The sequence below is a fragment of the Dipteris shenzhenensis genome, chromosome 7 (genome assembly GCF_047967505.1).
Source record: "Dipteris shenzhenensis isolate YYH24624 ecotype China chromosome 7, Dip_SZ_1.0, whole genome shotgun sequence".
Classification (NCBI taxonomy): Eukaryota; Viridiplantae; Streptophyta; class Polypodiopsida; order Gleicheniales; family Dipteridaceae; genus Dipteris; species Dipteris shenzhenensis.
The window spans coordinates 13,383,088-13,396,785 of record NC_141602.1 but is presented as its reverse complement, the minus strand read 5'-3'; positions in this window follow the sequence as shown (position 1 = coordinate 13,396,785).

Here is a 13,698-nt window from a genome sequence, read left to right as displayed (position 1 = left end):
GCATCTCTAACAATGTTAAGGACATCCATGGTGGGTGGAAAGATGATAAATTAAGAGTGATGAACGAAGAATGTGCTTGTAGAAGGACTAGGATGGACGAAAGAAGGGAGTCTAATAATTATATTATTCTTGTCTTCAATCACTTTATCTCATAGATTTTAAACCGATTCAAAATCTATCATCTCATGTGTCTCTTACATTTACGATCTTTCATTTTTTACTTCACTCAATGGATAACTCACCTCTCTAAATTTATTAAATCGGTTTTACTTTTTTCGAAGTATAACTTATTATATGCAATAAATATCTCATGATGAGAATCTGATAATTATATCATTCTTGTGTTCCATCACTTTATTTTATAGATTTCAATGTACTCAAAATCTATCATCGCACATGTCTCGTATTATGGTCTTGCATCTGCAAGTCTAGCTTATTATATAAAATAAATATCTCATGATGAGATTCTAATAATTATATCATTCTTATGTTCCATCACTTTATTTTATAGATTTCAATGTACTCAAATCTATCATTGCACATGACTCACATTACGGTCTTGCATCTCCAAGTCTAACTTATTATATAAAATAAATATCTCATTATGAGATTCTAATAATTATATCATTCTTGTGTTCCATCACTTTATTTTATAGAGTTCAATGTACTCAAAATCTACCTTCTCACATGTCTCGCATTATGGTCTTGCATTTGTTGCTTCACATGACAATCTAGTCATCTCAGCCTCTCCCAATTCTTTATTCTAAATCTTTCATCTCACATTATGAGTTTTTAGTTCTATAAGTCCCTCTCTAGTCATTAATCTTCTACATCTCACCTGTAGCAAACACTTCTTTCACTTTGCTCTTGTTACCTTACTCCTCTCCTCAACCTTACTTCTTCCATCTTGACAGTAGCCTTACCTCCTCTCCTCAAGCTTACTCTTTCCATCTTGCCTTACCTCCTCTCGTTACCTTCCTCCTCTCATTTCCATGGATCTTTTTGAAGTCATTAATTCCATCGAGCAAGCCATTAGCATCAGCAAAGAATGGATTATCGAGAACCAGGGGAAGAGGAAGGAGAGAAAGAGAAATCCAGCTCCATTAACCCAGTATGAGAAGGATGAGTTTGCTTGTCTGAAGGTCTTAGAGAAGGAGGAGAAAGGAAAAGTAAGTATGGCTACTAGTGAAATAGATAAATTTCATTCATATAGGAGAGAGCTAATAGACTTTCAAAGTGAGATATCTTTACGTGTGGCTCGTTATGGAAGATTTCCACCCTAGGAAGTGCAAGCCATTCAAAATAAACAAAGTGCAGCTATACAAGAGAAAATTAATAATTCCTTACTTCTCTTCTTTAGTTTTAAATACATCCATGATAATGAGATGAACTCAGCCCTTGAATGGGTTCAATGTAGGATTTCAAGAGAAAATATATTTGCCTTCCAGTGAGAGGCTTATTATAACTTGTGTTGTTTGTCAACACCTTTATAAATATTATGAGAGTTTGCTACGTCTAGTTGTAACTTTTGAAGGTGTTTCCTAAACACCATTATAAATATTAAGAGAATTTACAACTACTGAATCTTATTTTTTGGTGTAACTTATCTGAGGCTTATTGTAAATTTTGGTGTTTGTCAACACCTTTATAAATATTGTGAGACTTTCCTTAATACTGTAACTTTTGAAGGTGTTTGTTAACACCATTATAAATATTAAGAGAGTTTCGAATCTTATTTTTTTGGTGCAACTTATCTAGGCTGCATTAAATTTTATAATTTTAGTTTCATCTCCTTTAAAAATATTAAAAAAAATGCTTGTTGTTATGTTTTCATCTATGCTTTGAAGATTGGGTTTTTTCTTAAATTTTATCTAAAAACTAGTCCAAAAGTATATGCAAAAATGAATTCGTACATTGACAAGTCTAGAATTAATGAAATAAGTGTTATTCATGGATGTGCAGAAAGGATGCAATGAGGAACGATCGTCCAATGGAGTTGAAGATGGTTGTCAAGGAGGGACATATGAAGATGTGTTACCTTGACCTCTTAGTCTGGCCGAGTTGGTACCTCATTGAGGACGTTGAAATTGACCTTAAGAAGCTCCAATAGTTGTGGGGTGTGATGGGTTGGGGAGAAAAGGTGGATTGCTGGAAGAAGACATAACTTCATGTCCATATTGTCTACCATGACCCCTGCAACCTCGACAAAATGATGTGCATAGCGCTTAAGGACCGATTGGTGGTGTAGAGACTGAATTTTGCCTCATTTACATATCTTCTTGAAGGATATGCCCAATGAGTGCAATTATCTTGAGTCCTACAAGATTGCTCTAGGTAGTAACAAATGAGTGCCAAGGCTAAGGCAAGGTAGAGAGTAGTATTGTTACTTATTGAAGTTTGGGACCATGGAGGCCTGCACTTCATGGTTTCATCTAAACGACCTTGCCCATGGTCAATGAAATTAGGAATAGTGTCACCTTCTTTAAGTTTAAGCAACATTAATCATTGTTGAGCATTGATTTGTGTCGAGATGTCAAAACAAAATTTTGAGTATATAAGGAGACACCCTTGGATGTCAACGGTGGTAGGTTGAGGTATTGTAGGTGCCGTAACACCAAAAGCTATCGTGGAAGACATGGGAGTAGCAGGTCATTGTTTGCTTGGGTGTAGCCATTTTTGGTGAGGTTTAGGGACTTTTTTGTATATAGCTACCTTGCATGACCCATAACTTATGCATTGCTCAATAGAATTTGGAAAACTTTGTCTTCAAGTTGTAGTACACAATGGAAACTTGAACATGAGACCAAAAAGTTATGGAATAAGGATTTGGAATGAGATTGTTAAAGCATTACAAGTGTGTGACGCTCCATTTTGTATATGAAATATTTTGGAATATATATCACAAATAGTGTTCAAAAAGGATGGGTTTGATGTTTTGAAGGTTTTGGGAAAGTTTGGTGTTCGTCGAAAAATTTTGGTTTTTGTCCATTATGGTGTCGGCTGGATTTTGCAGTTTGATTTTGAGTTGGTTAGAGAAATAATTTGAAGAAACTCTATATGAGAGAGTTTTAGATCTTGTTCAGTAGAAAAACTTTGTCCTTGTGAAAAATTTGTGGTTCACTTGTTTACATGCCTGTATGGAAGCTAGAAGTTGCTAGCAAAGTGGTTTTGAGCTAAAAGTGCATCTAGATTTCCATGTCAAAAGTTGCAGGCATTAGACGGAGGTCGAGATGGAAGAGTTAGCCATGAAAGGTCAGATGCAAAGGGAAAGAAGAGGGTCCAATCTTCGAGATGAGCTATTGAGCTTGTCCATTGGATCTACGAGGCAAGCGTGGTGATACTCCAAATAGGGCCGTTTTCATGCCGTCAAGATTCCGTATGCATTTGCTATCAAAAGCACACGCTAAAAGAAGGTGAAAAGCACACGCACGCTTTTCGAGAAAAACTATTTTTGGCCGATTTTGGGGGCTTTTGGTTGCTCTTTTTGGAGTCGTGAAAGGCTATAAAAGAAGAGGAGATCGTGAGAAGGAGAACACACAATCCAATGCACGCATATCGAGGCTATACGAAAGAGAAGCGAAGGCACGCATCTCGAGGTGGTGCGAGTAAAGAGAAGGCACGCATATCGAGCCGCTGCGAAAGTGACTTTTGAATTCACTTGATGTGAACTCTCCACCTCTGTCTGATCTCAACTTCTTCACCTTCCTCCCCGATTCTTTCTCGACCATTACATGCTATTCCTTGAACTTACTAAAAGCCTCGTCTTTAGTCTTCAAGAAGTATATCCATATCCTTCTACTATAGTTGTCGATCAGCTTCATGAAGTGGTAGGAACCACCCAAAGCTTCTGTCTCCATCTTTTCATAGAGGTCCGTGTGAACGAGATCTAGAGGAGCCTTTGCCCTACTGGCCTCTTTAGGAAAGGGATGCCGATGTTGCTTGCCCATCATGCAAGCTTCACATACATTGGGTAGATCTGTAATTTCTCGTAGGTCTGCAATCATTCCACTTTTATGCATCTCCTTTAAAGAACTAAGGTTAAGATGACCAAACCTCTCATGCGACAGCTTAGTGTTCTTCACATTTGCTCGAGCACTGAAAGCTGAGAGTTTGTAGATGTTGTTGCATCGTGTACCTTTACCAATGACCTTCCCTTGAAGATCCAAAATCTATGCACCATTCTTATAGAAGTGAACTTTTAGGTCCCGATCTATGATCGTAGAAACGGACAAGTTCCTCTTGATATCTGGCACATAAAGAACATCGGACAACTGTTTTACAACTCCATCTGACTTGAGAGCAATCGTACCTTTTCCTTTTGTTGGACATTTTGCATCATTTTCGACTATTACCAGGATGCCATTCCCTATCGGCTATAGAGAGGTATACCAATCCTTCTGACTGGTCATGTGGCACGATGCACCACTATCAATAATCCACAGTTCATTCGCATGTACATGGACTGCGTCCGTGCAAACCTCCTCAATTGCTACGAATAGCTCTACTGGTACTGCCTACGCGCTGTTGCTGGACTCTTTCTTTACTCTCTTCTTCTCATCTGCAATATTCTTTTGGCACTCATTTTGATTGTGCCTAGCCTTGTTACAATAGAAGCACTTGATCTTCTTCTTTCTCTTTTCATTATCCGAAGAAGATGGGTTACTAGAGTCCTAAGCCTTACCTTTCTTTGATCCAGCATAGAAAGCCGAATCTTCTCTAGTCCTCATCTTTTGACGCATCTCCTCCTCCAGAAGCATTGCACTGAAATCCTCAAAGTTGAGGGGTGATTTTTTGTTCTACATATTCAACACCATAACAAGACCGTCGTACTGCGCTTCAGACTGTGCTTCAGACTCAAACAGTTTGTCGTTCGCAAGTTGAGCCTCCAAATTCTGAATCCGCATCTGATTCGTGGTCTCGTACTGATTTTTCAAGATTGTCCATGCCTCCTCCACTGTGGTGACATGTTGAATTAACGCCATGATAGAATCACTTACACTGCAGACAATAGAACACATCGCATCTGCATTTCTTCTTGTCCACGCAAGAATCTCATCCGCAGTTGGTACTATCTGTTGTGCTGCATTGGCCGGATTTGGTCTCGGGATCAGCTTCATGTCCACCCCAGTAATAGTATCCCAAAGCTCGTATGCACTTAGGATGGTCTTCATTGTTGGGATATCTCAAGGTGTATGCCTCATGCACACCTTATGTTTCTATGTGTGAGTGCTATAGGCACAGTTAGGTGCCCACAAGCACAGTTAGGTGGTGGAAAAGCCACATAGGATGATTGAGAGAATCTAGGAGCAGATTGAGGAGATGATTCTGGAGCTCTGAAGTCATCAGTGATGTCAGTGAGCATGTATGAGGTGCCTACTTAAGGACCTCACTCTTCTTCATTCTACAAGCAAGTAATGCAAGTATTCTGAGTTTGTGTCCACTCTTTGCTTTCCTTTCAGCTTTCCAACATGGTATCAGAGCCATTTGATCCCCCTTGAGCCCATTTCTGCCACATCATCATCTTCTTCTTCATCTTCTTCTTCTCTATTTTCCTCTTTCTTCCCAAAATCTTTGAGAGCTTGGTTCTCCACCTACAAACGACCATTGCCCAAACCCTCTAAGTTGGAAACTCCTCTAGTATGGGTGAACTTCCACCTGCAAGCAATTGAAGAAAAAACGTCTGTGGTGGCTGCCATTCTCCAAAGAGCGAATTTTTTCTGTTGCTCAATACTCCCTGCCTGCTTTGCCATTGCCTGAGCCCTCTTAGGAGTAGATGGGCGACCTCAAGACGAAGATTTTGAGCCATTTTTCAGGTCATTTGGTTTAGTAACGAGGGAGAAATTGTCAAAACTCAGTTTCAGCCTGTAGCAACTCTCCCGGGCAAAAGTGCACACCATTTCGTCCAACCTCTGTGTTGGACCTTCTCTGGCATATGAGCTTTCTTTTGCTTTAGAAATCCCTCTTTTCCTTGCTTTGAAGAGTGAGCTACAAGCCCTCCAAGTTCAGCTTTTCATTTTTGACAGTTTTGGACAAGTTTTTGAAGATGATGCTACATAAAATGCTACTCTAGCATTTCTGGATTTTTGAAACTTTCAATAACTTTAGTACAAGTGTGGCTTCAGTTTTGTTTTGAATTACTAGACCTGGTTTTGATTGGAAAGTATTTATTTCACCCACTTCTATGAAGCATGTAAGAAGAAGCATCATTGTTTGAATATTGGTCACTAGTCTTTGCTACATCAAGTGCTCATATTTTGGAAGTCTTTCAGCTATTTTTGCCTTGTAAGAGAGATAGACACTGCCCAATATCTGGGTTAGACCCTGTCATGGCTACCCTATTTAATCTCGAGAAGTTCAATGGAAAGGGCTTCCACACATGGCAGATGAAGGTGAAATTTGCATTGATGAGGGAGAACTTATGGGGACTTGTCAAACCTACTCCTACCGCTTCTTCTACGGCCTCCAATGCTGGAGAATCCTCAACTCTGACACGACCGGCAAGGGATCCAGTTAGAGAAGAAAAAGCATACGATATCATTTCTCTTGCTTTAGGAGATGATTATATACACCATATCTCTGACTTGGAGTCTCCTTCGGAAGCTTGGCAAAAGCTTGACATGATTTTTGGTGCTAGCTCTCACATCTCTAAACTATCACTTAAAATCTCTTTCTTTGAATTGAAGATGACTAGTGGTACTACTTTAGCAGCTCATGTCAACTATATGCGGAGTCTTATGACTCAATTAGCTTCTATCAACTCTCCTATTTCTCCAGATGATGCTATGGCAGTGTTACTTAAGAGCATGCATGAAGATTATGATCACATAGTTACCACTTTGAAAAATCTTCCTAATCCTAATCTTGAAGGTATTATCTCTGCTCTCCAAGAAGAAGAAAGGAATATGGAGCTCAGGAAAGGCAATGACACTGCTTATGCTGTAAAAGTCCAGAAGGGCAAGTATACTCCTTGCAATCACTGTGGAAAGACAAATCACCTTTCAAAGGACTGCTTCAAAATTAATACATGCAAGCAGTGTGGCAAGAACGACCATAATGAGAAGTTTTGCAGAGCCAAAGCAAAGAAAGAAAATGCAAATCTACTTTCAGTTGAGCCTCCACAAGATGAGGCATCCCATGAAGATTATGCATTTTAATCATCTCTATGTATGCTCCAGATCTCTTTTTTTATGTCAAGGTACTCAGCCTGGATAGTCCTCCAAAATGAATGAAATAAACTATTGTGTTTTGTGTGTTTTGTAAACACCTCTGGTCACCTTATGATGTAGGCCATGTGTATGTTTTGCTCCATGGTACCTCCTGTAGACATTGTGTGCATGTACATGCAGGGGAGATAACCATTGGAAGGTCTTTTTGTATCCCTTTTGTTTACCTTACACCCAAGGGAACCCTTGCTAGCATGAGAACCTAGCCATAGATTTATCCTTGACCACCATGAGATGGCATGAGAAACTATGAGACTAGATGTATCCTTGACATAGCCTGAGGCATTTCCTTGAGGGGGGGTTTGTTGGGATATCTCAAGGTGTATGCCTCAGGCACACCTTATGTTTCTATGTGTGAGTGCTAGAGGCACAGTTAGGTGCCCACAAGCACAGTTAGGTGGTGGAAAAGCCACATAGGATGATTGAGAGAATCTAGGAGCAGATTGAGGAGATGATTCTGGAGCTCTGAAGTCATCAGTGATGTCAGTGAGCATGTATGAGGTGCCTACTTAAGGACCTCACTCTTCTTCATTCTACAAGCAAGTAATGCAAGTATTCTGAGTTTGTGTCCACTCTTTGCTTTCCTTTCAGCTTTCCAACATTCATCTTGAACTTCCAGAGTGGATAGTTAGTGCCGTCCAACTTTTCGCTTTCGCCGAACGGTGGGATTCGTAGTCTTGTGGGCTAGGCCATCTCTCAAAATCTGCTCGCAAACAGAAACACACTACCAAATCTTCTTGCTAGAGTCCAGACTCTGATACCATGTAAGAAAACTATACAACGTCTATGCTCAATAGATAGCAAGATCTTGTACGCAAGAGAGAAAACAAATAGTATGAAGAATCAAAATTTTGATTACTATAAAATTGATACAATAGATGGTGCTACCTCCCAGCTGTGCGCTCTTGTGAAAGAATCTTCGATGGCAAGCTAGAAATAGTAGAAGACGAAGGCTAGATGTAAGGAATCAGGGTTGCTATAGCCAATGATGAAATGGGCTTCACAGCCTTGATCTTATATAGCCACCACAAGTTAGTTAGAGCCAATTGGGTGACCGACCCAATCTGCCCAAAACGGCTGACTGGGGGTCCATCCCAAAATAGGCCATCGACCACATGATAGAACCGGTGTGCAAAATAGAGCAACTTACCTCCGGTGTTCATTCGGTCCAGAGCCATCCGGGATCATCTGAGGCTCCAAACGAGCCCTGCAACCTGAGAGTGGGCTGCCCCGGGAAATGCTCCGTCTACCCTCAATGCAGTCAGTCATGAGATTCCTTCCCGCACTTGCATGTAGCCTAGTTGGCGGTGTGCCAACTCTATCTGAAGCCGTCCAGCCATCAGGCCACACATGGCCCCCATCTGGTGTCCAAACCAGGATAACCGAGCTACTCAAATGCCTTCTCCTCATATGGGGGGCTTACAAATAGAGCTAGCTGGTTCCCGTGTAGTTACACGAGAGTGGAGCATTGATATCTAGCAATATGCCCATAGTAACTCCTCCTTTCACTGGGGATCCTCTTCATCCTGGTCTTTGCACTCTATACATCTTCACACCTCTATCATTTCATGCCAAAACCAACCTACATCATGATCTTGACAAGAACCTTATAGGAGTAGGAAAAACAATAGCCAGGGAAATTAATATTCACCATCTCTCGCAACTCCAAGTAATATACCCACCATCGAAGCATGTACTCCTTGTAGATATTTTCCTCCTCCGGGTTTGTTTTTGTGAGGATGCCATCAAACATCATTTTCAAATAGAACAAAAGCATTCCAGAGTTATTTGGGTATGTAATATAGTCGTTGTAAGTGATCGACAATAGGTGGATCGGTACATGGAGTTTTGAGGGTAGATTTGATAATGGGCTCTTAGTTGTGTCTCTGCCGCATTCAAATAGGGAGAGAGTGCATTGAGCCCGACCTTCTCAATCTTCAATATCATGTTAGTTTGGTAATTGAAATCTTTGAGTTCATTGAGCCCGACCTTCTCATTCTTCAGTCTCATGTTAGTTGTCTAATCCAAATCTTTCATCTCACATTAATCTTTCGCATTAGCTATCTAATCGAAATCTTTCGTCTCATATTAGTTGACTAATTGGATCTGTTGCCCCTTGGAATGAAGTCCTCCCACAATCATTCATTGTGGGAGATTGGATGAGAATTTGGGATGGTTCCATGACTCCTCCACCACTTGGCATGAGCCAGTAAGCGTTTGTAACTATTGTGTGCTATATTGGCTGGAAATAAAGATTGCCCGCTAACACTTTATTTTGTTTATATACTCCATCTTTTATCATTTACCATATTGGTCCCACCTCAAGATCAATCACCTGCTTGATCCCATGCATATCTTCAAGAATGTGGCATCTACCATTTAGGAGCATTTGAATGGGACACGAGATTCTGCAGGTGTAAGGGAGGATCTACATACCACAGGGAGGATGCATGAAGCTTGGCCACAAGAGAGACCAAATGGGCGTGTTTTTTTACCTCGTGCACTGTGGATGTTATCAAAGCTAGAGATGGCGATGGTGAAGCGTGCTATTACTACAATTCGTACTCCCATTGGATGCATGAGGTGTTTGAAGGGAGCCTTTACAAAGAGCAAGAAAAGAGGTGTAAAGCAATTATATGGCTTGAAATCTCATGATTGGCACAAGATGCTCCAAGTAAGTATTTTATGTGCATAATATCTTTTTCCTTTCAAATTTGCGAGTGAATAATTATAAGCAGCTAATCAACCACCTCCTCGTGGGTTCAGTTCATACTACCTACTAGCATTTCATGTAGTGCATCAAAGGACATGAAAGATTGTATTTACAAGATGGGCGAGCTTGTGAGGTACTTTAGATGATACAAAATATGATGCGTATCAATCCCGTATCGATGCTCCATGCAAGTTTGAATGCATATTGCTAATATGCTGTACTTTTTCATTTCTAGGTATGTGAGCTCAAAGGAAATAGATCCCACCACGCTTGAGAATGCTTGAGTTATGTCAGTGGAGGTGGTTTGTTTAGTGGAGGAGACATTTCCATGTTCTATTCTCACAAGCCAACTACATCTTATAGTGCATTTGGTGGATGAGATTGCTATATGTGGTACTATACATGCACGATGGTTGTTCTTCCTCGAGCGCTTCATGAAGACCTTGAAGGGCTTCGTGAGACAAAATGTGAGACCCGAAGGTAGCATGGCCGAGGGTTGGTTGGTACAAGAGTCACTTGTATATATTTCTAAGTTTCTTGTTGATGTGGATAGCTCTCTCCCACGACTATGGAGAGATGATGAAGACCTAAGGATGACCTCTATTGTGCCTCAAGGGACAGAACACAACAAAGTAATAGACACGGAGTTGCATAATAGTATCAACCTCTTTTGCGTGCTTAATAGTGATGTGATGAAAAGATGGGGGACAAGATATGAGGATGCAAAGGCAAGAAGACAAGAAGAAAGGGCCCTCTTTTGTACACACCACGGATCTCCTGTGCCATACCCTCAGTATCTAAGAGCACTTCCAAAGGATATTCATGTGGATTGGCTACTTGATGATATGGAGAAAGCAGAGAAAGATGAGGGGATGCATATCACAATGGAAGAATGGGAGTATGCTAGGGGATGCATGAGCAAGGTCGGTATATAGAATGTTATGCATAAGTTAGGAGCTTTCAATAATTTAGATTGCTTATTTAATTGACTTTTTCTTGGTGTAGTGCACTATGTTCAATGCTATATGGTGTGAGGGAAAGCATTTTCGAACACAACGGATTGATGATAAGAGAAACACACAAGATTGCGGCGTTATTGTTAGCTTTGAGGGACCCAATGGAGCCATGGATGATTATTGTGGCATAATCCAAGATATTATTATGCTTGACTTTTGACGCTTCTTTGTGTATGTCTTGGATGTAAAGTGGTTTAAGGACATGGTGGAAAGAGGCCCTAATGCAACAATCAAATGCCATGCAAGTGGCTTTGTAACTATTGACTCCACAAAGTTTTGGCAAAGTAGGAAGGACACACTAGTACTACCGCAACAATGTGAACAGGTACTGTGCACACATATAAAAATACTCGCTTTTAAATATTTGATGCAAGAAAAATAACATGATTGTATTTGTGTTTGAATTAGATTTTATATCAACCAATGGTGGATAATAATAGATGGTGGCATGTCATACCTATTATGCCACGTTCCAAAGTGATGTATAGTACATTTACTAATATGGAGCGTATGGAGGATGATCATGGCCATGGACGTGATGATGACCGTGATACGAGAGAGGAGGATGATCATGAGATAGGAGATACAGATATTGAGGCCATTACCCATGAGGATGAGCCTACCATTGGTGATGCTGATTTCGATGAGCACATGAGTAGCACAAGTAGTAGTCGGTTGAATGTATTTGTAGATCTAAACACTTGATTGGATTTTGAAGTAGATAGTTTGGCAAGGGTTGATCTCATTGAGGATGAGATTGAACCGTAGCCCCATCATTGATATTGGCAAAACTAAATTTTACATATTGTCTCATTCTCCTCGCCTCACTTAATTCTTGTACATGTGGGCTTGCAAAAAAGCATTGATGTTTTTGTTAAAATTATTTGCTTTGGTAATCATAGGCAATGTTTGGAAAGCAATGATGTATACCAAAATCTCACTTTCTGTATTCTTTGGTTTGCATCTATCTACGCATCTAAATGTGCGTCTAATTCTCAGTGTAAACGTGCAAATAATCATGCCAATACACGTGCAAATAGACGCGCTGATAAATGCAATGTTAGACGGTCCTGTATTTTCTCAGTTTAGATGTGCAAATAGATGTGTTAATACATGCACAAATAGACGAGTTGTTAGACGTGCTTTTAGACATGCCTGTAATTCCTCTAGTAAAGCAATGCCTATAGATGCACCCGCTATTTTGCGCGTCTACCAAGCGCGTCTATAGTTGCTTTGTGTTGTTGTGAACTTGCTCCATTGTGGTTGCTCTATGCATCCTTCCTTGCTTGGAGAGTTGCCTCGTTGTGTTCTCCACCCCGGCTACTCTCTACCCCATCCTTCCTAGCCTTGAAGCTCTCTCACAATTCCTACATCACCTTTCTCGTTTCTGCATTCTCCCTTTTCAGCTCCTCCATCATCTAGTATTTTTCAATGTTCAATGCATTTTGCATGTTGCAAAGCCGTTTGTAAAGACCCTCCTTTTTGGCTCTCTAATCTTCAAGGTCCTTTTGCATCTTTTCTAGCTTCTTTTTCGGCATGTCCCCGTCATCTCTCACTTCTTCGAGCCTATCTCGAAGCTCCTTCATGCACTTCTCTGCTTCTCTTCCATTTTTGGAGTGACCTCATCTTACTCTTGTCCTTACAAGGCCTTGCTTGTGCTTCCTCTACCTCGGCTTCCACACCTTCCCTGACACTTTTCTCATGTTGCACTGCCTTTGCTCCATCGGTGGCTTTCTCTTGTAGAAAAGTCACCTTCTAAGACATCTGCATATCATATTGTTAAAAAATCCCTTTGAGAGTAGATGCCAGCAAGTGCATTGCAACTCTAGCGGACTAAGGTGAGAATTGGGATTTGCCATCGATGCAATTATTTAGCTTGGTTAACACACTCTTGGAGATTGCCCTTAAGAAAGATACATCATGTCCTTTGAGTTGCTCTACTGCTTCTTGAACCTGGCCAAACTTGCAGGTTACTCTCGTATTAGAAAAGAAGTGAATGGTCTTCTTCAACACATCTTGGAGGTCTATTGGCAAGCTTCAAATCTTGACTCCACCATCTTTACTAATCTGAGCATTGGGGTATACATCTAGTATATCCTATCTTTTCCACTGCTTCTCAAAAAAGTGTGCTTGCAAACTACTCCAGATACTCCTAGAGCATTTTCAATCATGCTTTCATTGATGGTAATCTTTTGACCTTGATAGACTAGTTTCCCCTCCTTCACATTCACCTCTTGTACCAACCTGGTGAAGTTTTGTAGAGCATCCAAATTGGGCTTCTGAAGTGCAACAGAGGAGCTCCCATATGTCACGATCTCAAGATTAGGGGAGGAGGGGCTCTTGCACTATGCTGTAAAGGGGGAGGAAGGATTGTGTGAGGAGCTCTTGGACTATGCAGGGTCCATTATGAGAGGGGATAGAAGTTGCAGGAAGAGTGCAAGGGAGATAAACACATATTTCATTAATTTTGGACTTTTTGTGTTGTTTTTGGATGAAGCCCAAAAATCCTTCCCAAATGAAAACTTTACTTTGTGAAAATATCCTTCCCAGATCAAAATTTTACTTTCTGAAAATATTCTTTTCAAATCAAAAGTTCACTTTGTGGCACTATCATATTCACATAAAAATATTATTTTTCAATCTATACTTTTGCACCAACATGCAAGAATTTGAAATAATCCTATATTAGAAATTCTAGCTATATCTAAGTTATTTGTTAATTTAATTATTTTTAATATTTTTCCTT